Below are 26,151 nucleotides of genomic sequence, written 5' to 3'. Positions count from 1 at the left end.
TATATATTTACTAAAGGTATTGCAATAGTCCTCTCTTAGTTATGATTTCACTTTCTGAAATCCTGTTAGCCAAATATTAAATGGAAAATTCTAGAAATAAACAACTCATCAATTTTAAATTACATGAGTTTCTGAGTAGCACAGTGAAATCTTTGCCATCCCACTTTGTCCTGCCTGGTATGCAAATCTTCTGTTTGTCCAGCATTTTCACCCTGTATATGCTACCTGCCTGTTAGTTGCTTAGGAGCTCACTTAATTATCTTATTGGCCATCATGGTATTAGAGCATTTTGTTAAGTAAGGCTCTGATTTTGGTTAAATGGCTCTAAAGTATAAGAATGGTGATGCTGGCATTTCACATATGTCAAAATAAACAATAGAGTCCTTCCTGTAAACTTTCAATAAGGAAAGAATAAAGAAGTTGTATATGTGCTTACTAAAATCTACAATAAGAAAAAGTCTTCTATTCATGAAATTGTAAAGAAGGAAAATAAATTTGTGCTAGTTTTGTTGTCATACCTCACAGTGTAAAAGTTTTGTAGTTTATTATAGTTACTGCTGTTAATTTCTTACAATGACTTACTGTGCTGTATGTGTATATATAAAGGTAAAATTGTATTTGGGATTTGGTGCTATCTGCAGTTTATACATTTTAGGAGAGGCCTAGAACATATCCCCTGTGGAAAAGAGGGCACTCTTGTAATCCCTTTGGTTATTGTTTGCAGTTTGAAGCATAGGACAGAAGTAGTGCCAGTTTCATAAGGCTATGGCCCTTGGTGATTTTTAAGAAGTTAGTGAAGAGGGATGGATATTATCCTTGATACTGTGTTAAGATCTCATTTGTCACCCATGTTTTATGCTGGGTAGTCAACTCTTAGCTACCCAACCACCAACTGTAGACTCAGACCCAGAGTTCTTTGGGGGAGTTATGGGCAAAGGATCCCATGTGGAACACCCAGTAATGGTACTTTACACTTGGTTTCTGGTATGGCTCTTTCTAGGAGGTTTCAAGCTCTGTGCAGCTTCTGACATGCAGAGGCTTGAAGAAGGCCAGCAGCCTGATCACAGGAAGGAAAGATGTCAAGAGAAAGCTTACATTTCCCCCATCTCAGTGCACAGTGAGAGGAAGAGATCTTAAGCAGGGTAGAAACCCCATTCCACTGGTTATTACCGCTCTGTTCCAGCTTGTCCTTGCAGTGGGCGAGGGAATTATGCTCACATTAATTAGTCCCAAAAATAGGAGAAGAAAAAGGGGTTTGTCATCACATGTAGGAAAGGGATCAATTTGTTGTACCCTAAAATTTTCTAAAGATATGAATACCAAATGTCCCTAAATTAGACAATCCTAACAAAAGGGAACATCTGTCAGTTACACTGATAGAAAATTCCAATTTGATGAAGCCCTGAAATGCAGTCTCACTTCAGAAGTCTGTCTGTTTACCCTGGTCCAGGAATAGTTGTCTGATGCCTGTGACAGTCCTGTCCCACATGGCTGTTGGCCTTCTGGTGTAGCGATTGCTATTGTTTCCAAGACTCCAACTGCATTACATTACAGAGTAAATGCTTTTGAGAATGTTGTGTTCTTGTGTGTACATGGATCTTTATGTAATAAACGTATTTCAGCCCCTATGCATTTGTTTTCTAAGAAGTCAAAAGAGTCAGTTAAATTTGGCACTAAGTTCTATTCATTAAAAAAAAGTCTGTGAGTTATTAAAAAAAAACTAGTGGGTGATGCAAAATAGATTTTGGTTGACTATTAGGAGAAAGAAAAATTAAATTTTAAACCACTTGCCTTTTTTTCCTGGCAGAAAAACTGTGACTCTTAGGGTTACATCATCAGAGCTGGTGCTGAATGTGCCCTACCTTTCTCTTGTTCTTAGACTGTTGGCAGTTCCTATAGTGAAACCAAAGGTGAAATGGGTGTCAGAGACTGTGCAGTCCTCTTCCCTGCAAGGTGTGGGCACTTTTCTTGGCTCCAGCCAGTTTGTGGGAGTGGTTTGAAGAAAACCAGATTCCATCACTCACTATGCTCTTCCCACTCGGTGCATAAAAAGACAACATCAGCCCCTGAGGCACACCAGGTGGCATCTTTCACAAGTACAAAAAAATTGTTTTTAGAACTTTTTGTTGTGAAGTTACAGTCTGCCTTGGAACTAAGTACTCAGAGCCTACCGGCCCATAAATGCTCACTATTAGTGAGGCTGCTACGCCTGCAAATATGCATGGGTTCTTTCTTTCAGCAACAATAGCTCAATGAGTAAGACAGTAAGATTTGGCATCCAAAGTCCCCTGTTCCTCTACTTATTGGCTGGAAACCTTGGCTGAGTTACTTAACCAAAGCTTCTTTTCTTTTTCTGTATAAGGAGGTGGAGGTACTTCTAGGTTTCAGTTGCATCTATCTCTATGATAGAAAAGGCCTACTGTGAAACTTGGCCCATGTTCAATGCTTAGTTAATGCTTCTTGAGTTATATGTGTATATGAGGATAGACTTATTAATACTGTAAGAGATCAAACAAGGAGGAAATCACATTCCTATTTTACTTGGTGGAGAGAGCTTTGGAAGACTTTGGAAAGCCTGGGTCTTCCAATGTGATGTGACTTCTCAAGAGATTAAATATTTAACACTGTGACAGTAATAAAAATATATTTATTTAGTGCTTTAAAATGTTAAAACTGCTTTTGCTTTACCATCCCATCTAATTCTCCAGGTGCATTCTCAGCATTTGCGCATTCTCCATGACATGGTATTCTATCCCCCCAGTAGGCTAATGACATTTCTTCTTTATGCCTGGTTTGTCTTTATTACTGTCATTCTCTTTGGTGCCTAGCAGCTACATCTCTAAGGTGTCTACTCCAGCCTCACTGTCATGAGCCAACCAGGAGTTCTGCTGGAAATCTGCTCTTCACAATGTCTGTCATTCTTCATCATTCCTACTGCTATTACCTGATTTGGTCTTTCAGTTGCCATGTCACCTCTTCTGATCTGTTCCTATTTAACTTCCAGTTTATTCCTATTTAGTGCAGAACTGTTAACCATCATCCTGAAGTAACTTCCAGTCAGACAGAGCCCTTGCTCAGAACCATCCATGCCTCTGTTGTCAGCTTGTCATCTCACCTGGTACTCAGCTCTCTGTAGGCTTTTGAAGGATTCTGTGTTGCTGCTTGAGCTTGCCTTTTTACCTCCATTTGGACTCTATATGTATTCTGTTGTTTAATAACCAATCTGAGATTTTCATGATTTCCTGTATGTGTTGCTCAAACTACCCTTGAGAACACTGGTACATTTCTCTTTCCTGTTACTGTTCATTCTTACAGATCTTCTTTTAGATCTCCTTGTAAAGGTAGAAGGAGGTAGAACTTTGCCAAAACTTGCCTGCTCCCCCCAAATGATACACTGTTCCTTCCTGTCCATGCCTCTCTTATCATACTGTCTTCTGGGACTATAAGCCCCTAAAGGGCTCAGTCTGTTTCCATAAGCTGAGGTCCAGTGAACCATGGCCCATCTTCTGCCCAACTGGCCCTGACTTGGCCCCTGCCTGAGTTCAGCCCTGTTCCTTATGGATGGGATACCTGGAGGAACAAAAATCTTTGATATTTGAATCTCTGTGCCTGGAAAGGCAAGTGGCTGCCAGGCTGCCATAGTTGTTTCTTGTTGCTATGTCTGTGGCTAGTCAGTAGGCTGTTTCCTTTGTGGTCCCCTGGGCATGTTTCTATGAGGCAGAACTTTATTTTTTTAGAATTGATTTCTCAGACAAAACTTAGAGGTGATAAATATGGTTTTGGTCTCATATGACTCTTCTTTGCCTCTTCCTATGGCTTCTCCAGACCCTTTTCTCCTGCCTTTACCTCACTCTGTGCTTAGCAACAGATATGGTCTCTGAGGACACGTGGCCATCTGTAATCCACAGAGCCTGAAATATACTAGAGCTTGATAAAAACCTACAAAAAGGGTAAAGGGAGTTGAAATAAAATAATGCTACTTAAAATCTTGGTTGAATAAGGATATTCAGATAAATCAGATGAAATACGTTTTTAATGGAATACGTGAATTATTATATTGTGATTTTACTTATGTGTACTACTCAATTCAACATCTAATATAATGAATCATTTTCATTTTAGATATTCAGAAGAATTTAGAATAATTAGAGAAATTACATACCTCAGCAAAGATAGACTTGAAAGAAAATTCTTACCTTTAAAAAATCCTTTATCAGTTGTCTGAAAGACATCCTTAGATCTCTTGAGGTGATTTTGTGTCAGGATTTAAGCAATAACACATCATAGTAAACATGGTCTAATTTAGCTTTACTCATGTTTACTTGAGTCACTCAGATAATCCTATAATAAATATTGTACTCCTGGAGAGCTTTTTTTCCTTTGATAAATATACACTCCAAGTATGCGAGGACGACCAGCTGTCAGGGGAGATGTGTATTACGTTTTGGTGGAAGAAGCTGTGTTAGCTTCTAGGGACCTGAGATGTTCATTTTACTAGTCTGGGAGCAGGGCCAAGGGGTTCTTCGTTACTTCTAATGGAATTCTGAAAAGTTCAGCAAGTTTTCATTAATGAGTTTGTCCCTTTGTCTTGCTTGTGTTTCCCAAAAGATCAAGAGATAATCCTTTAAACAAAAAAAGCGTTAAAACAAATGGAGTTCAGTTGGAGAAAATTAGTCTCAAAATACATTTTTTGAAACATTATGGTGCAATGTTTTTATTTAGTTTTTTTTCAGGCAGAAAATGTATTTAGAAAGAAGATGTATACACATCTGTGATAACTCAAATCAGTCTGGTCCATGTTTCTTAAACTTGCTTGACCCTTATGTTCATCTTAGGGTTGTTTACTGGCATAGGGCTGTTTTGTGCCTTATTTCTCTTAAATTTTACTTTTTTACATGAAAGTATGATGATAGCTTTAAAACTATATGATATGTTTTTATTGAATGCATTTCTGCTAAACATTGCAAGCGTTTTGAGTAGTTTTTGCTACTATATAGATGAGAAGTTTACTATTATCTTTCAACAGCAGAGATCTAAATATTGATCATTTATGATAACTTTTATGCAGTCGTTGTTGATTTATATTTATTCACAAGTAGGAAGATATTTCTCAGTGGGGAGTCTGAGATATGAAGTGGTATTTAACAAAAACACCAGTTCATGTTATAAGTAGAAGCAAAAAAATTAGATTGTGGAAGTCCCAATATTTCTTATAGTAGAGGGAGTACAATGAGTTGCTAATTGACTAAATAAAAGAAATGGACACCTACATGCAAAATGAAACTGCAGAATATTGAAGATTTATTGTATGCAAAGCTGACACATGCTTAAAGGAATAGCAGTAACACAGACTGAAATCTGAAAATCTTGTGAGAGCCGTAGGCTTTATTCCAGGAAAATGTACAGAAACAAGTTTAACTATAGCTTTAAGAGTAACATACCCTCCTAACCCCAGTCCATGTCTCATTTAAGATCCTTATTCTAGATTTCTTTGTTTCATGCCTTCTATACTCTCTCAAGCCAGAACCATCACTGTAGCTTCAAGTCTGATACGTAAAGTACAAATTATTATCTAACACTGCCTCTCTCCTATCTCCAAAATCTACCTTCTCCTACATTATTTTCATTAATAGCATTATCATTCTTTTAATGACCTCAACCATGAAACCAAGGCATCCCATTTTTGACCTTCCCCTTGGCATTGTTTTCTGTCTCAACAAGTGGAAGTAGATTTTGCTTCCATATTATGCTCCCACATTCATCTCTTCCCTCCTCCCTGGCCTTTTCACATCTCTGTGTAGCTTACTCTGTGCCAGATTAAGTTTCCTAAAACAAAGTTTGATCCTTGTCACTTTTTGCTCAATACCCTTTGTGCCTTTTTGTTGGACAGGCCATACACATATGCTGTGCTGTCCTGTCTTCTCTAAGAAGACTCGCCGCACTTATAGTTCCCTGTGTCTCATATGTCCTGGACATCTAAGCTATAGGTACTTCTGAGGATTCTTCTTAATTTGGAGGGGAATGTAACTTTCGATATTTGTTTAAAATTTTTGCACATTAAGGCCGGTGAGATAACTCAGTGGACTAAGCACCTGCTAAGGCAGGCATAGGAACTGGAGTTTGATCCCCAGCCCCACATGCTGAGCTGGCCACTGAGACTGGGCATGGCGGTGCACATGTGTAATTGCAGTGCTGGGGAGGCTGAAAATAGGAGGATCACTACAAGTCTGTGCTGTGTAGTGAGACCCTGCACCAAATACATCAACATTTTTTTTTCCCAATAATTTTAGGTTGTCTGTAGCAGGAGGTCTCTAGGTTATCTAGTAGCTCAATGTCTGCCTGTGTCTTGTCTTGATTGTTCCAGTTTTTCAGGTGACTGACTAGGATTGTGGATATACTCTGAATGACATCTTTTTTTTTTTTTTTTTTTTTTTCTCCTCTATTTAGGACAGGGCCTACAGGGTCTACAGGTCCCACTACAGAGATCGGACTCAGTGATTCTCCTGTTTTCAGCCTCCCAAGTGCTGGGATTACAGGTGCATGCGACCACGCCCAGTCTCAATCACTCAGTGCACTAAGGGGGCAGGGCCAGCACCTGCACAGCATGCTGGGGATCGAATCCTAGCTACTGCGCTCTGCCTAAGAAGGCGCTTTAGTCCACTGAGCTATCAGGCTGGCCCTGAATAACATCTTAGTGATGTCCTAAATGTGTGGTTGTTGAAACTCTTTTATTTCTTGTGCTTTTTGATTAAATTCATATCCTGTAAGATCAATTATCTGAGCTATTATCATCCCTAATTGGACTGTTGACTTATTTCTCCACTTCAACCTGTTGCCACACTGCAGAGTAGTCTTTTTAATACGTAAATCTAATCTCATCATTCTCTTGCTTAAAAGCAAAGCTAATTATTTTTTCTCATAAATGATCACTCATCAGCTTTATCTAACTCAGTGCTTCTTCATGCATCTTCTGGGCATGCTGCTGCTTTTTTCCTCCCACTTATACCTAGCCTGTTATCAAATTCCAGCACTTTCTTTCTCATGCCATCTTGAAGTTTGAATCCTATCTAGTCTTTAAATGTTTCTAGCCTGTTGTTTTGATTATGTTCCCTATAGTCTTATACATCAAACTTTTGATGGAAGTAGACAACAATGTATAGAAAAGGTGAAAATAATGAAATGATAATTATCAACACTGTAGAGTAGAAAGAGGCAGCCCTGGTATCTCTTCCTCTCCTTCACAGGGCACTAATCCCATCATGGTGAAATATACTCTTTTGACTTTGACAACCTAATCACCCTCCCAAAGACCCTAATTCCTAATACCGTCACTTTGGGGGTTAGGGCTTCAACATAGGAATTGTAGGGTGATATAAATATCCATTTGGTCTATAACAAATATATGTGTATGTGTGCAGCACACACAGCATTATTCTGTCTTTAGACAAACTTTATTAGTGTGCAATCAATTAGTAAACATGTTGTTCTGAATCTAAGGCGTTGGTGTGTCATGAAGCCAACAGATTGGAAAAATGAATGATCATTTTTCCAAAAATCCTTTGTTCAAATTTATTGATATTTACTTGCACAAGAATACATTTTAACTTCTTTCTTTCAAAATAGCTAACATAATAACTATATTAGGAAACAGCTTTTACCCCATTGTTTAGTCTCTTAAGTGTGATGACAGATTCATGAAAAGCTGTGCCACTCTCTTGCCTCTTTGCCTAGCAAACGCCCAGGTTTCCTAATCTGGTTGGTAGTGGGGACAGAAGAACTCCAGAAGGAGCAAAAATCCAGGATGCTGTAGCTAGAACTTGGGTGTTTTCTTCTGGAGTTTCAGTCATGACCTTGATAAAGTTTTTGTGATTTGTATCACTTCTTCAGGGCTTCTGGCTCCCAGATGTTCCACCGTTTTTCATGACAGTGGATTTCTGTCTACACAGGAATATGTGAATGGGCCTATTATATTAATTAAATATCATTTATCTAGGTTTTAAAATAGTGTAGATGTGGTAAGTAGATATGCCATTTGGGTTTTAAGAATAAAATTTTTAAAATTTCTCCCTAAAAACTATCTGGTATATTTTGTCCATAGCTTGGTTTCAAAGTGTAATTATTTAGTGCCTAAAATAATAGCCTGGTTTTTGATTACATGTGTTGGGTGTATGTGGGTAATGACTAAGGCAATTAACGTGTAATATTCCTATATAAAATGGAACTTATGCTGTTGTTTTTGGAGGGAAGATCTAATACTAGTGTTGTCAGATTTTACAGTGTAGAGTTTTTATTAGAAAGCATGTAATCTGATCCCAGTGTGTCTGATTGAGTCTCACAATAACAAACTAATGATTATAGTAGAGTTTTTCTCTATTTGTTAAAATTCAAATGCACTGTCTTTCACTAGCAGGTCTAATGACTTGTTGAGTGGGGTAGACTTCAGTTGAACAGATGATGAGTTAAAATAGGACCATAAGAGGTAGTGAATATCCATCCCATCAGTAGATATCATCCTCCATAGTTTCAACAAAATAGAGGTCATTCTTGAAAAAGTCTGAAATCTACAACCTTGCTAAATGTTAGCTGAACCAGATCATTACTTTTAAGACATTCTGTGCATCAGTGGACATTTTATTTTACTCACAGTGTTTTTATCCTACATGTAAAGAACTTTCCCATCGTGCCTTTTAATCCCTCCCCTCCCTACTCCACCCTAAACTTTAAAAAGTATGATGTAAGAGTGAGTTGTTTTGTGCCAAGTTTTCATCCTGGAACAGATTTTTATTGCCATGTTTCTCTGAGAAAAGAAGTTTATGACCAAATGGTGATAACACTTTCATGTTTTCAGTTTTTTCTCTAACCTAGTACTTTTTCCCCCTAACTTGAACTTTCTCAGAATTTAGTATGACAAATTTGTGTTTTAAAATTAAAAAAAAATTTTAAAAAAAGTTTTGGAAGTTTTGAAGGATTTATTAACTGTAATATTATACTGAGATTCCTTGCAAAAACTGATTTTTTTACTTTTTATTTATTTTTTATTCTGGGTCTTGCTATGCAGTTTGGGCTGGCCTTGTACTCACTTTTGTACTCCTGAGGCTATTCTTGAACTCACAGAGATCCTTCTATCTCAGCCTCCTCATTACTGAGGATTACAGGCATGCGCCACCACACCGGTTCCAAAAACAGATTTTAAAAATGTCACTTTAAATTTTTAGGTATTTTGTTCATATAGTAATTTAAGCCCCTTAGAATATTTGTGTAGATATTAGATGTTTTAGTGATCTGTATTATTTTCATTATGTTAGGATTATGTGCCAGAAAGTTCATTTACATTGTGATTGTATAAAGAGATCTCTCTCTCTCTCTCTCTCTCTCTCTCTCTCTCTCTCTCTCTCTCACACACACACACACACACACACACACACACACACACACACACACAGAAAGAGAATATTATTCAGCCATAAGGAAGGAAACCAAATGAAGTAAGTCAGGCACGGAGAGAAAAATACTGTATACTCTCATTTGTCTATGAGATCTTTTTTAAAGAGTCCACTACATAGAAACAGAGAATAGAATAGTGGTTGTTAGGGTCAAGAAAGGCAGGGTTAAAAATAAATAAATAAATAAACAAGGGACCGAGGAGATAGCTCAGTAGAATAAGCACTTAGGGCCTGAGTTCAATCCCCAGTTCTGCCAGTAAAACAAAATAAAAATAAACATAGAAATTTCATTCAACCTAACTATTCTCCTTTTAAATATCCTCCCAAAAGAATTAAGGGCGTCATACCCAGGTGATATGAGCACACGCATGTTTATGGCAGTAGAACTCCTAATGGCTGAATCATGGATGTGGCCTGTATATGCATCAGCAGATGAGTGAAAAGAGAAAACATGGCATTCATAAGCAAGGAAGTTGTACTCTGCTGTAAAGAGAATAAACTTGAGTCATTTGTAAGAAAGTGGATGCATTTTGAGACCATACTTTTAAGTGAAATAAATTGGACATACAAGCTAAAATGATTTTTGAAAAAAAATACAGTAGGAAACAGTTCTTTTACTAATGGGCATGGGATCTAGAGATGGAGAAAAAGTGAAGGGAGGAAGGAAGGGGAACAAAAAGAACTAAGATATGTGAAGTATGTGTGCTTACTCCCTAAGATGATTGTAAACAGTATGTATTATAAACATGTGCCAAAATAAAATTTTAAGAAAATAAAGGCAAGAAAGTGGGGAGAAGTATGTTAAAGAGCACAAGCTTGCAGTTACATAGGATGAAAATATTTAGAGATCTAAATGTACTATAGGCCTATAGTTAATAATCTTGGGGAATAGTTACCTGTATATACTACAGATTTTCTTTTTTAAATCCATTTCCCCTTCCCTTGCCCCTTCCTCCCTCCCCTTCCATTGCCCTATCCCAATTTTCATTGTTGTTGACATTATTAATCTTAGCTCATGTTATGACATGTGTATATGTTAATTGAAGTTATCAGGTTCCAGTACATGTCATATTTTTATTCTTACTTCCTTTTTGTCACTCCTTACTCTGTTCCATTGGCTCTTTTTGCTATTGTTAGAGATCCATCCTCTTGTCCCCTTTTTTCTGTCCATCCTTTACAATTCTCTTTATACTTTGCCTCACTTAAATGAGATACCATACGGTATTTAAGCTTATATGTCTTGTTTCTTTCACTCAACATTATACTTTCCAGGGACGTTCATTTTTCTACTGATATCTCAGATTTTTCATTCTTTATAGCCATGTAAGCATTCCATTTTATGTGTACATCACATTTTCTTTATCCAGTCATCTGTTGATGAGTATATAGACTGTTTCCAGGACTTAGCTATTACAAGTTATGCTGCTATAAACATTGTTAAGCATAAACATATATCACTGTAGTATGATGTCTTAAGCTCTTTGGGGAAAATATCGAGAAGGGGGATGGCTGGGTCATATGAAATTTCTAATTTCAATTCTTTGAGAAATCGCCATACAGATTTCCATAATGATTGTACTAGTCTATATTCCCACCAACAATGTAGGAGATTTCCTTTTTTGCCCCAGCCATATCAGCATTTGTTATTGTTTGGTTTCTTAATGACTGCCATTCTTTCAAGAGTAAGAATCTTAGGGTTCTTGTAATTTGCATTTCTCTAATGGCTGGAGATGTTGAATGTTTTTTAATGGTTTGCTGACCATTTGTGCTTTTTTCCTCTATGAGGTGTTTGTTCATTTCTCTTGCCCATTTCTTGATTGGGCACTTTAATTATAGGTGATATAATTTTTTTGAGTTCTTTGTATATTCTAGATATCAATGCAGAGAAGTAGCTAGTAAAATTTTTCCCCTTTCTTTAGGTTCTCTCTTTGCTTTCTACTGACTGATTCTTTTGTTTTAACATGATACAAGATCAACACAAAAAATATGTAGCGTTTGTGTACTCCATTAATGAACTCAATTAGAAGGAAATTGTGAAAACAGTACCATTCACAGTAGCTTCAAGAAAAATGAAATACCTAGGAATTGACCTAACCAAGGAGGTGAAATTTAAGTTTCACCTTTGTAAATTTCTTTACAAAGAAAATTACAGTACTCTGAAGAAGGAGACTGAAAAGGACATAGAAAATGGAAAGATGTCCTTTGCTCCTGGATATGCAGAACCAATATTGTTGAAATGGCATACTTCCAAAAGTACTATACAGATTCAATGCAGTCCCAATCAAAATAGCAACAGCATAGTTTATAGAACTAGAAAAAACAATCCTCAAATTGATATGGAACCATAAGAGACAGCAATTTGGGCAACAAAGACAAAGCAGGAGGTATAGTGATACCTGAATTTAAGCTATACTGCAAAACAATAGTGATAAAAATGGCACTGAAATTAGAACAGATACATGGATCAATGGAACAGAACAGAGGATATAGAAACTTGCCCAGACACATTCAGCTGTTTGACCTTTAACAAATAGTTGGGCCAAACACAGGCTGGAGGAAAGATAAGCTATTCAACAAGTGGTGTTGGGGAAACTGGTTATTTGTTTGCAGAAGATTGAAACTAGACCTCTGCCTCTCACTGTATAATAAATTAAAATCAAAATGGAGGAAAGATTTATATACTAAAACAGAAACATTAATCTATGGGAAGATGAAATAGATAAAATACTAGTAGAGAGAAGTGTAGGCAAAAACTTTCTGAGCAGAATTTCAGTACACAAGAAATAACACCAAGAACCAGGAAATGGGATTCTATCAAACCAAAAAGCTTCCATGAAGAGCACTGATACTTAAAGAAGTTATCCTTTAGTGTCTCACTTTGTTTTAGAAGTTGTGGAACATTCATTCTTCAGTCCTCACAACCTACAAGGTTGTTTTCTACTTTGCACTCCATTTGATTAAAAAAAAAAAAAAAGATTCAGAGAGGGTTAGAAATGGTTTTGAGATTCACCCAGCAAGTGATGGTAGCACCACTGGAATCTAGGCAGTTGAACAGCCTCAGGACTGGGGGTAAGCATCCAGGGCACATTAGCTTTACTGGTAATGTTTCAGTTTTTGTTAGGGTAAGTGTAGTTATTTTAATTATGAAATTGAAATTAATTTGTAAAAAAATTTAAAAGAACAAAATTGGAAGAAATTTAATAATAATTACAGTCATTGATAACTGATCGATTTTTTTGATAAAGCTTCTTCCATATATAATGAACAATTGTGTTGTGGGGCTGCTGAGCATCTGGTAGTTGTCTGAATCACCATGCTGTTATCCCTGTCATCCAGTACTTGGTTTGTCAACCTTCCTGATATTCACATTTTAGGCTTGAAAAAAAAAAAAATGGAGAAACGAGTGGCTCTCCTATTCTTTGAATGACATTTAGCAGTATTCCTGACCTGTACTCAGGAGGTATCAGTAGTACCTCCTTAACCCTTGTCTAGACAATTAATGTCTATAGTATTCTCTGAGAATAGAACAGTGGAGAAGAGGCTTGGGGTGATGGCAAAATCATCCTCAGTTGGTTATCGGTCTACTCTCCTTTAGGAACCTTCAAGATCCTATTTTTCCTGTGTCAAGCTTTAGAGAATTCTTTGTTTACAGCATTGAGCCCTTTTTCTTTTGGGTAAGATATCATGCCTAAGTCACACATAGCAGTTAGAAATGGAAATGAAATCTTCGACCCTTTCACACTCTCAAGTTATCCTATTCCGGTCTTCCCCTAAACTCTAGCCCTTGGTTCATGTGTATACAGTGTGTGCTGTACAGCAAGCTTGCTTTTCTGATTACCTCCTGTTTTCCCTTAATCTCTGGAAGGAAGGTTGATGCTCCCAACTTGGTGCATATTTAAAGCATATTTCTGCATTTGTATCTTTGATCTTTTTGTTGCTTTCCATTCAACAGACAAATATTTTCTAATCAATTCTCAGTTTCCTCACAGATTTGTTGATCAGAACATTTTTCAGTTTATGTTTTTAGACTGCTTTTCACAGCCTTATCACAAGGGTCCAACATTTTAGCTTGAAAGACTGACATATCTTGGAGATGCCCAGGGCAAAACCCAATTCTGCCTTTGCCCAGATTTTCAGTTCTTGTGAGATAAACATAATTCAGCTATAAGTGAAATCTTGGTCTCCCCCCTCAACAGCCATTCTACTCTATCCTTGTGTCCCTACTCTCCATCAAGATGAAGTCTCTAGTGATAGGCAGCAGCACAAGTGAGTTCAGAATATGACTTTGCAATGAGACAAGTTTGGGGTTCAGCCCTGACATAGTCTAGCTGTGTTAGTTCTCAGTGACTTCATTTAGGATAAGCTTGTAGAGAAGATGTAAGGATGATCAGCTGAATTAAGAAACTAAAGATTTCTATAAGGAAGCAACTTCGTACTTTTTGAGGGGATCTTATTTCAGCTGCTGTCCTCCAGGGTCACTTTGCCCTAGATAATTTGGTTGGTTTTTGTTTGTTTTTATTTGTCTGTATTTCAGGGAAGGATCTACAGGGTGTTCAGGGTCTCATTACTAGATCAGACTAGTAGTGATCCACCTGTTTACAGCCTCCCAAGAGCTGGGATTACAGGCAAGGGCCACCACGCCCAGTCTCAGTTGCCTTCTCAGCACTTCCTGGGGGCGGGACAGGAACGGCAAGCTTGGGGATAGAACCCCTGGCCCCTGTGCCTGCTTGCAGGCACTTTAGTCTGCTGAGCTATTTGGCCAGCCCTGCTCTAGATAATTTTACATAGAGGATTCAGACTTCCTGATGAATAAGTCCCTTTAGAAATCCACTGACCTGGAAATTAAGACTATTTTCACTTAAGGTCTAGGAAGTGGGTTGAGGAACCTATGCTTTCAACCGGTACTCCACGTGGTTCTTATACTTACTGAACATTTGAGAATCACTGATCTTTGTGATGTAGTGTGACTTCCAGAAGGTGATAGATAGACAGAACAGAAATACAGAAGAGGAAAGACAGAGTGAGCTAGGAGTATACCTACTGTGTGCTCATTAAAAAAAAAAAAAAAAAAAATCTATTTTCCTTGATCTCAAACTTGCTGTTTCAATCCACACTTTTAACTTTTAGCTGAGTTTGGTCCAACCTTATCTTTTCCTGGCTTTCATTGCCTTTTACAAGTTGTATGTTCTGTTCATGTTTTAGTGACACCCCTCATGTCCCAAATGAAAATATGCCATGGCTGAAATATGAAAATTTAACTGTGACTTTAAGGCTGTCAATCTTTTCTTCTCCTTTACTATCTTATTTATTTATTTATTTATTTATTTAATTTTTTCCCCTGTATTTTAGGGAAGGGTCTACGGGGTGTTCAGGCTCTCACTACTAGATTGGACTCCTAGTGATTCTCCTGTTTACAGCCTCCAAAGTGCTGGGATTACAGGTGTGCACCACCATACCCAGTCTCAATCACCATCTCAGCACTCCCCAGGGATGGGGCTGGCATGGCAGGCCCTGGGATCAAAACCCCGGATCCTGCGCCTACTTGGCAGCACTTTAATCCACTGAGATACTTATGTGACCAGCCCTCCTTTACTATTTTGCCTCAGTTTATTCTTTCAGGTAAGGGTTTATTCAAATATAATTCATGTGCAACTCACCTTCAGTAGTTTTTAGTATAGTCACAAGAGTTGTATAGCCATCACTACAGTCAATTTTAGAACATTGTTATCATCTCAAAAAAGAAATCCCACAACAATTAATAGTTACTTTCTATTTTCTTTACCCTTCCAGCCCTGGTCAACTACAAATCTACTTTCTGTCTCTACAGCTTTGCCTATTCTGGACACTTTATATAAGTGTAGTCATAAAATAAATGGCCTTTTGTGACTTCTTTCTGTTGTCATCAGTTTCTTAAGCTTCATCATGTTTTGGCACATATTGGTATTTCATTCAATTTTATTGCAGGATGATACATACACACATAATATATGGATGTGTGTGTATATATATATTTATGGATACCATATTCAAGTTACAAATTTTCGTTGTATGTTTTCAAATTCTTTGAAAGGAAACCTATTCAGATTCTTTGCTCTTTTTTGGGGGGGGGTACCAGGGATTGAATTCAGGACTCCTATTGAGTTGTAATAGTTCTATATGTATTCTGTATACTAAACCTTCCTTAGATATGTGATTTGTAAATGTTGTCTCCCATTCTGTATATTGTCACCTTACTTTCTTGATCTTGCTCTTTGAAGTTAGCTACTGTTCTTAAACTTCTTGTTGACATTCCTTTGACTAATGTTTTTGTCTCCTAACTATATTTTTCCATGAATATGTTCAACATTTCCTACATTAGACCATTCATGTCTCTGAATGAAGATCCAAAGTGCCATTTCTTGTAAAAATATTAATTACTAATTAAAATAACTATTACAGGATTCAGATTTGAATAAATAACTAATTAAAATTAATGAAGAGAATTAATTTTACTGGAAAGAATCCAGTAGAAAAATGGGCAAAAACCATGAATAAGCTTTACAGAGAAGGAAATATGAGTTGCTAATAAGATATGGTCCCTGGTTTGTGAACCTTGGAACGCGGGCTGGCTGGGTCTACTGAATGACTGGATGCTGCCCGTCTGACAGTGGTGTCTGAGCTGAGGGTCACATTGAGCTGCTTGCTGCTTCAGGGGCACATTTAGGAGGTCAGCACTGTGGCAGAAGGCATCAAGACCAAAATCAGGAATTAAAAGACTGCCCCCTCTGACAGCTGCTTCCCTAGCCACAACCAGACCGAGAACTGCAGGCAGACCTACCTGGGGGATATCTTTGTCTGCAAGTGGTACTGATGAGTTTACAAGTCCCTCAGTCCCACATCCTGGGTCGTAGAGGGGAACGACTGCCACGCTGAAGGCATGATTCCTAGCAAGATCTGAACTGGCTCCACCTGTTTCTCTGTCTTCTGTTCTCTTGGTGGTAAAGGAGAACTGGATACATGATGTGCCTACCCTGGGACCCTGAATCATGACTTAACTTAATAAAAACTCAGTGGAAAAGTGAAAAAAAAAATTGGGTGCTGCTTAGATTGTGGGATCTTAAGAATAAACTGGGCTTTTAGAACTAGGTCTAGGAAGTGCTCAAGCCCTACTGAATCCATTTCTGACCCTGTTTTGACTCTTCATCTCCAGAGCCATTAAATATATCGAACTTCTAGCATTTCTAGGAATTTTAAGAAAAAACAATGCAGGACTTTTTAGTTCAGTTCAGTTTAAATTTAAAGGTCTTTAAGTCTTCCAAACAAAGTCTTAGAACTAGGTGTTTGTTGTTTGTTGGTGGAACTGGAGATTGAACTCAGGCTCTTGCACTTGCCAGGCAAGTGCTTATTCTACTGAGCCATCTCCCCGGCCCCTGAACTAGGTTTTTCTGAATTGAGCAGGTTGTTCTGGACCCAAAGTTTTGCTTAAGAGCAGAAGAGAGGAAGATCTGGAGTTCTGGCTACTCCAAGCCTAAAAATTCAGAGCCTTTCTGGAAAAATTAGGGGCCTTTACACTTAATAACAGTCCTTAATGCTTGCATGTAAAGCAGAACATCTAAAGTAGTTGCAGAGAGGAAGATAAGCCTACATAGACCTTGACCTTTGGCCAAAGGGCTCCGAACCCCAAGATTCAGATAGGCACAAGCGCAGATTGACCCTAGCAAGCCTCACACAGGTGCCTCTATTGACTTCTGCTTTTTAAAAGAGCACTGGCTTATTTTAGAAATTAAAGTTCTATCCTTATGACAAATCATTTTAAACACTTTATATCATTTGCAAGTCCACATTCTTGTGATACTCTGTAAAGAAATAAAAACCTTCAAAAATATTAGATTGCCCCCTTTTTGTTCTTTAAAGAAGAAAAGAACAGGTGATAAATTCATTAAAATTGTAACTTTTTTCAGTTAGAGGATTTTTTTTTCAGTAGTATAGCACATGTCTCAATGCAGGTGTTGTATTCATTTTGTCTGATAGTTCTGTCCTACGCAGTGTGGAGCATTGGGCATCCTTGCCTCTTGCATGCTAGGGAGTAACCCCTATAACTGAAACCACCTGTATGTCTCTGTACCCCACTTAAAAAAAGAAGGTAAAAACTTATTTTTCTTGAAGTTCTAGATGGTAAACTGAGTACCTTATCAGGTTGCTTGAAGATTTTATTTCTGTTCTTAGATTTCTAGGGATCCCAGAAATACTTACTCTTGTTCTGTGGTTGTCGGCCCTTACTGTCAGATCAAGATTCCATCTCTTGGAATATTGTCTGCTGGAGAAACAGTGCTGTACTGTAGCTCAGCTTGACATGCTTTAGATCTGCATTCCCTGGCCCCTTCTCTGATATGGTGCCCTGCGACTGGGCTTTCAGAGGCATCTGCTTTGATGCCACAATAAAGTTACCAAGGCTGTTTTTTAAGCTTATTAATTTTTTCAACTATGGGCAGTTTCCCCACTAATAAATTACATTCCAAATTGTATGTGTAGGTTGGCTATTTGGACTCTGGAACATGTTTTGCTATGGAAACCAATTAGTACATAGTTAGGTTACCACGGAAACTGGAGGTACTGAAGGAGCTTATCAAGCCATATTGCCTCCTGACCACATTTTGAGAGACCAGGCCTCACCCTTTTTCTTTCTCTTTGGTGGCTGTCAGTTACACAGCTCACCTGGTTGGGAGAGAAGCTGGCTATGATCCAGCTGCAGTAGACTGGACCCACTTAGTTCACCTACTACAAATGCATACATCAGAAGGCTCAGAGGTCCAGTCAGATCTTCTTTCAGTAAAGAGAAGTACAGAGCACACAAACTCAGTTGTCACTCAGATCTGGACTGTCACCAGGAACAGCATTGAGTAATGGACCCTCATTGTGTTCGATACTCATGCCTCATCTCAGAGCCGGGGGAACAGGTACCAGCCTGAGCTTTCCTCTTCCTCACTTTTCCAAGTATCCTTGCAATAAATGATTGTCCCCCTGGGTAGTCTTGTAGAACTGTCGTCATCCATGGAAAGCTGTCCAGCTCATACTGGCATAGGGCCTATGCAAAAAATGCCTGTTAACTCTGTGACCCATGCTCAGAGTATTAATAGCAAGGCATTTTGGTGTAATAGACAATAATATGTAACTCATCCTAGTAAAGACAGGATTTAAGAGAACTCCAATCTGTTGTATTATGCTGTGCTGTGCTGTGCTATGTAAAAATGAGGAGGGCCCAGGGAGATAGCTCAGTAGAATAAACACTTGCCTGACAAGTGCAGAGTCCTGAGTTCAATCCCCAGTACCACCAAAAAAAAAAAAAAAAAAGGAGGAGGAGGAGGAGGAGGAGGAGGAGGAGGAGGAGGAGGAGGAGGGAACTGGTTACAGAATTATTATTATGTTTTAATTGCATCTGTTTCTGAAATTAAGATCAATGTATCTTAAATACTTATTGTGCCTATTTATAACCAGAGCCTTCCCTGTTCCCTTGGCATAATGGGCTATGGTCTCCATGCTAAATCCTGGCCACATTGTCCTCAGCTCTTTGATGTTACTTCCTTAGAGCCTTCCCGTATGTCCTCCCAGTAGGAGTGATGACTTCCATCTTCTTCCTTGTCATCACCCTTTGAGGCCTTCTTATCCTAGTCTTTTTATGCTGACTAAGTAATAATAATTTAATTTTACATTTACATGGTGCTTCCTGCTTTATAGAGCATATTCTGGGTGATTATTTTTGCATTCTTGATAGGGTACACATTGTTATCCCTACTTTTGCAGGCTAGGTAGAGTACATATATCTTCATCTCTGTTTTCCAGAGTTAAAGCTAATACTTGGCCAATACTTTACACACTTACTTATTCTCGTAACTAGTCCCAGTGGGCCTGGAGTGAGAAAAAGCACAGGCTTTTTGTGTTATTTGCATAAACTACGTCAGATGCTTGTACTGTTGTTGTTTTCCTAGGCTCTGCTTATTCAGGGGTAAGTGGCTGCTGATTCTCTTTGGATCCTTGTTTCATTGTTCATCTTCTCTCAGGGAGAACTAACCTCTCTCTAGCTTCTTTAGTCAGTGTTCTGGGCACTTCAGCACATCTTTGTCTTCTGCAAATTGGCAAGCTCATGATGTAGCATATTTATTAATGAATTGGTACCTTCGCATATTTTATAAAGTGAATGAAGGCCTTGAGGTATTTGTCTTGATTGCTAATAATCACATTTGCTTTATATAGTGTCTGTTCATCCAGAGTATATATTATCTTCCATTATGCAGAGGGGTCTGGTTAAATTATGGGTTTTAAATATTAACATGGTAGTGCATGCCTGTAATCCCAGCACTTGGGAGGCTGAGGCAGGAGAATCACGGTAAGTTCAATGCAAGCTTGGACTACCCTTTCTCAAGAACAAAAAGCAAAAAGCACAACAGAATTAGAGAGAAGGGAACAGATCTATCTGAGGCACTCCTGTGAACCAGGCACTATATACTTGAATGTATGACCTCATTTCGTCCTTTCCTTGCAAGAATGGTAGGAAGTAGTTGGTGTTTTACAGTTTGTAAGTGAACAAACTGTTTCAGACAAGCTAAGCAACTCACACTGTAAGTGAAAAGTGGAAAGGACACTGAAATCTGGGCTTGCCTGATTCTAAGGCTCATATTCTGTATATTCTCCCACATGTCTTCTTCTTGCCATTTGCAGAGCTTATAGTAACAAATTGAAGATGCCGTGGACACATGGCTATACGGAGGGAAGAGGGAGAGCTGGAGTATTGCCATTTCTTTTTCCTGACAACAGCCAGAAGGAGTGAACTTACTCCTTTCTCTTTCCTCTTAAGATCATGGAATTGCTGATGAGTGTTCTGATGTAAGTTTGAACTTATAACCAAGTTGAGCTGAGGTGAACTAACAGAACAATCTGTAGCATGTTTGTGGCTGTTAAAGAGGACCTGTCCATAGACATCCCACTGCTGAGCAGTTAGAAAGCTTGGAAAGAGCTGAGCTTCTCTTATAGAAAGGCAGTAAGTGAGGCTGGGAAAGAGCAGTGGTGGGAAGTTAGGACTACTGTGTCCTGAACTTAGTTTTCTCCTGTGTCTCCAGGCATGTGACTGTAGATAGTAGGTTCCCTCACCTCTGGAGTCTGCCACCTGTAAAATACAAGAACTGAACTGGACCCTCCCAGTATCTGAACTTTCATTCTTTATCTTTAAGATATATGTTATTTTTAAAGACTCTGTTAAGACTGAGAATGATGAGAAATCTTTTACCATTCAATGTCCTTGCCAATTAATTTTTGACAAGGGCCATAGGACTAACAACTGCCAGAGGTCTCACTTTTAAAGAAAATAGAGACCAACAGAAGGCAATATTGTAGTTGAAAGATGGTTGATATTGGTAGGGAGCAGGCAGGGTCTTTACTGTTACCTATGACTTTTGGCTTTGTTCTGCAAGTTCTAAAGGGAGCACATGTGAGGTTTTTATATTTCTCTGAGACACTGTGTCTGCAGCTCTTCAGTGACTCAGGATGACTGAGGAGTCAAGTTCATGGCTCCATGCTCCAACCAGCTCGGCTACTCTGGGGGCAGTGAGTAACTAGGAGGATGATGGTAGAAAAAAGGATTTCTGCTACTCAGTTGTATCTTTCTGTACTGCTTGCTCAGCTGTAGCTAATGACTAATTGCTTTCTAAAAAATCTTATTTATTCATTTATTTATTTGGCATAGGGTCTTGCTATGCCACTTGGACTTGTAGTAATTCTCCTATCTCAGCCTCCCAGCACTGAGATTACAGGCATGTACCACCATGGCATCTGGTGCCGGGGATTGAACCCGGGTCCTTGTACTTGCCAGGCAGGTGCTTAGACTGCTGAGCTGTCTCCCCACTGCAAATTACTAACATTTTGATAATAAACATGAGAATAATTATAATTTAGAACAAGATAATCAGAAGTGCTTTCAATAAAATGTGGTCCCTTCCTTGACAAATTAAAAATTTTAGTATTGGATGCCTAATATATCTTTGTATTTCCCTGAATAGAAAGTTTAGCTCAGATTTTTCTTAGAACTTTTTCATCCTTCTTGAGACAGCAGCCTCCTTCCAGTATCCTTAATCTCCATGCACAGATTTTTCTTTCTTTTCCTGAGCACTCACACCTTTATAGGAGGGGCAGGTTTATGTAATGTGCTAACTGGATTATCACATTTTACTGTCACAAAAATGTGACAAACCTCATCTGTTGGAGGCTGCTTTTATCTTAAAAGAACGATTTTTTAAAGGAATAATTCAAGTAAATCTATCATGTTAGACTAGCTGAGTAAACTTTCTGAATAGGTACGTTTTCCTCAGGCATTTATGCTGTACTATAGTAGCTTTCCCATAGAACTGCTCCTCCATTCTCTCACAAGATCATAGCAGAAACTGAGCAGTGCACCTCATTAAGTTTCCAGACTCTTGAGTTAAGTAGCTTGTAATAAAAAGCTATGTATTCTGAGGTTTGGGGGGTACTGCTTCTCTGCCTGAGCCCCCTGGAAATGCCCTGTGGTATGTAGCAGGGCTTTAGAGCCTCTACCGTGCTCAGAGTATTTCCCTGCGTCAAGCTGTCAAGCACTCTGCTGTATTGAGGGCAGCTCTCTGCTCTGGCCAGTGGCAGTAACATAAGCTTTGATTTTTCTCCCTGCTAGTGCTTCCCCAGGGAAGAAGTACCTCATCCTCAAGGGGGTCTTCTCTTGCTCCTTAGTACAGCCTGAGCCTTTTTTCATCTTGGCATGCAGAGGGAACATTGCAGGAGCTGAGGTGTGAGGAAAGGATAGGAGGCTCACCACAATGAAGGCATTCAGATTGAATAACTAGGAAGACAGGAATGGGTACGGGAATAACCAGGAAACAAGAGCTGGACAGAGCCAAGGATGAAGGGAGCTGCTCAACCTTTCCCACTCTGAAATCATGCTAGGGCAGCAGTATTGGTGTTTGAATTTATAAAAATAGCATGATACCAGAATACCAAAACCAGTGTAATCATCACTAGTAAATTTCTCTTGCAGAGTTAGAGTTCAGAAAGGGAAGACCTTGTGGAAGAGGTGCAATTGAACAAAGTGCTAAGGGATGGTTATCAGGACCAGGTATTGGTGATCCACTCAATTTGCTGATATATATCACAGGAGTTTGACATAAGTTTTGGGTCTTTAACTTAACTGGGGACTTACATGTATGATCCCATTTCATCCTTGCAAAAACTATAGGAAGTAGGTGATGGTTGTTCTGTGGCTCTATAAAGCCATCTTTTCCTCCATTTAGCTACATCTCTCCTATCTCTGTATTTGTCTTTGTAATGAAACCCTTGAGCAGTTTTGTGTGTTATTCTTAGTGGGTAACACTTAGATACATTAACACTTCATAACATTTCACTTGAAGGTTTTTTTTCCCCCTCCATGGCTTTAGCATTTAAAAATGCAAAGACACATTAAGATTTTGGATCCTGTTTCTTGGATGCTTCTCTTTACAGAGGCTTATTCACAAATTGCCCTTTTTTTTTTTCTTTGCTCGTATGTTTTCTTTATTGGGCATTATATGATTGGTTTGCTGTTTGCCACACCTGTTTTCTGAGCTGCTAGTTTGTATATTTGAAAATGTAGCACGAACTATGTAATAGCCACTTTTGCTTCCTAAATGGGTTTTTGTCTGCTATATTCTGTTCACATGCACGTGGATTTCAATACATGGAAGTTTTGAAATACTTTCTGAATTCAATTTGTTTTTGGTCAAAACATTGGAATTAGTAGTCTATATCTTAGCCTCTGAGTTCCTGTTTAGTTGAATCTGTGTTCAAAAGTAATAATGTTCCACTGGGTAATGCTGTCTTTGAAACCTCTGAAGTTTTGTTGAACATGTTATACCAGAATTTGATGTTTGATTACCTGGATTTGTGGAATTACAGAACACTGTTTCTCGAAAGTGTTGTCCATAGATCACCTGCATTAGGAACTACTTAGTGTTGTTATAGATTTCAGACCTGAGGGACTCAGAAGTCTGCATTTCTACAGTGTTGCTTTAGGGAGTTGAATACACAGTAAACTTTGAAGATGATTTCTTTTTCTAAATGTATTTGGTACATAAGCTACGCAATTCGCACTCCTAGTGATCCTCCTGTTTTCAGCCTCCCAGCGCCGGGATTGCAGGCATGCGCCACCACCCCTAGTATGAGTGGCCAGCTCAGCACACCCGGGGGCCAGCACAGCATGTGGTGCTAGGTATCAAACCCCAGTCCCTGCACTTGCCTAAGCAGGAGCTTAGTCCACTGAGCTATCTCACTGGCCCTTGAACTTTGAAGATTTCTGCATTAGTACTTATTTATTTGGAAGTTATTACCCAATTGTTCTCAAAACATACATGATTGAGCTTAGGCCTTTGATTTGAATCTTATAAAGAAGGAGTAGGGTCATATTTCCTCTGGCATTCAGCAGAGTTACAGAGAAAAGTTAGACCCCAGCAATATTACTAAAGCCTAAGTCTGAACCATTTTCTGCCTGTTGGACGTGACTCTTCAGAAGTGTACAAGAGCAAAGCACTTACACGTGACACTTGGAAATCACCTTCCTGGCTTGTGCATGACTACTTAGTGCATTAGACTTAAGAATATAGCCAATCTAAGCTCTGGAGCCTTATAATAATAGTAATTAAGATAATGATACTTTGTACTTCTCAAGTGTCTTTAAACTGAAGGCCTTAAAGTGCAATATTAAAGTATGCAACACCTAGGTAAAAGAGGTCAGTGTTAAGCTTGGCATTTTGTAGATTAAAAACCTAAAGCTGAATATGAAAATTTAGCTTGAATGCTTTTGTTGAATAATGACATTAAACTTGGACAAGTGGGAGTTTTTCAAAGGAAACATTTTGATTTGAGTATTCAGGAGTGGTTATAGTAGGGCGGTGCTTTTTTTGGCATTGCAGGGTATATCCTGAGTGGAAACAGCCTTATCTAGTTACCCCCATTAATGTCTTTAATAATAGAGGTGTTTGCCTGGGAAGAACAATCCTTTTCTTGCTGGCATTTGTGTGTATTAAGTCTTGCATGTATTCTTTTTGGCTCCTTCTTTTGCCTCTCCTGGTCTTTATTTTTAAATCATTTATAGGCACAGAGAATATTCAAAACAACAATTGCATACCTTTTAAAGACCACATGGTCAGACCATTTTGTATTACAGAACAAAAAAATTGACACTAGTGCATGTTTTAATAAAAGGTAGGCTGAAAGTGGCAGAGAAAATACGTATGTGGAATAAATGCCAACAGCGGAACTATTGGCAAAATTTTTAGTATTTGTGTTCTTTATGTCTTTTCTCAAACAAGTATATAATAAATGAATACAATATATAGAGTTGAGAATCAACTAAGATCTTTCACAGAACATGGTTCAGTTATTGCCATTTTTTCTTTTCATTTTTCATATTTGTGGGGGTTTTGGTCTTTTTGAGATAGGTTCTCACTATGCAGTTCAGACTGGCCTTGAACATGTGTGCCACCATGCCAGACTTCTTTTATATTTTTTTAAAACCTAAACTTGTGACCTTACAGTATTTTCTTGCTATTCTTACCTTTTAAATGTTATCTTTAAATAGTCTATTTGCTTTGGCTGTATCATCTCCTTTTTATCACTTTTGTTTTTGTAACAATTTAAGTTTTATTTCAAAAAATAAAATTGTGTAATTTTTTAAAATCTTGCAAGTCAACATTTTAGAAAAAGCAAGCTAAATTAAATATAAGGAAAAATATGTTTGGACAATTCTGAAATATTTGGCTGCTTTGTTTCAGCAACTGTAAAAGCAGACAGTTCTTTATAATCACAACTTTTAGCCTCCAGTTGTTCAGCTGGAAGTAACACAGCCCTTATGGTGCCTTTTGTCTTATATATAAGATGAAGAGCAGCTCCTAAGGTATTAAATTAAGAATTTGAAGAGAAAGAATAAGAAATTTTTAACTTATTAAACAAATAATTGATTGATAGGGCAGGGTCATCTCCTTATAAAGCACCCTATATTTCAGTGCAACAGATGTAATGTTCATCCTGTTCATATTAAGATGATTGAGGTAATGATGTTGAGATAGTAAATGTAAAAGTGCCTTGTGTTAATGATAACTGTTTTATAAATATTTGTTGGAAATCTGCAAACAGATATTTGTGTTCTAAGGGCCAGCTGCTCGAATACTGAACCATAGGGAAGAAAGTAGAGACTATGGGGAAATTGATTTACTCATTCTTTCCTCCTTGGGAAGACAATAGGAACTGGAAAATTGTATCATACAATTCCTCATACCAACCACCAGATGGGGCTGTCAGTCATAGGCAGCTCAGTTGCTGTTCCAAATGATCCTGATAGTTTGTGGACGATAAAAGAAATATGAAAAGAGTTGTTCTATACATGATAATTTATATTATGGAGCAAAATATTCATCCCTATTTCCTAGGTCATTTGGCTATTTTAGACCTACTCTTAGATTTGTTAGTGAAATATACTACTAGTCATTAGTAATTCTACCTTTTTTGATGCTTGTAACTTAATATTTGTGGCAAGTACAGCTATATTTTTCTGAGCATGTGTGACCACATGTGCTAAGTTATGAGACTTAGCATGAGAAAGGTTATCCTTCAAATTTCACCTCAAATGTCACCTCCTTGTCAAAGTACTTCTTAACAGGCAGATTTAGTTTTTTGTTTTTTT

The 26,151-nt window shown here is 38.2% G+C and overlaps 1 protein-coding gene and 1 pseudogene across 4 annotated transcripts in view; both read left to right on the top strand.

Annotated features, from left to right (window-relative positions):
- Positions 1-26,151, top strand: part of Babam2 (BRISC and BRCA1 A complex member 2) — a 506,746-nt gene that overhangs the window by 311,327 nt on the left and 169,268 nt on the right. The gene's annotated exons all lie outside the window — the stretch shown is intronic.
- LOC111815644 lies at positions 12,437-16,380 on the top strand (annotated as a pseudogene).

This window comes from Octodon degus, unplaced genomic scaffold (assembly GCF_000260255.1).
Source record: "Octodon degus isolate 3935 unplaced genomic scaffold, OctDeg1.0 scaffold00019, whole genome shotgun sequence".
NCBI classification, from domain to species: domain Eukaryota; kingdom Metazoa; phylum Chordata; class Mammalia; order Rodentia; family Octodontidae; genus Octodon; species Octodon degus.
This window is presented reverse-complemented; position numbering and strand designations above follow the sequence as displayed.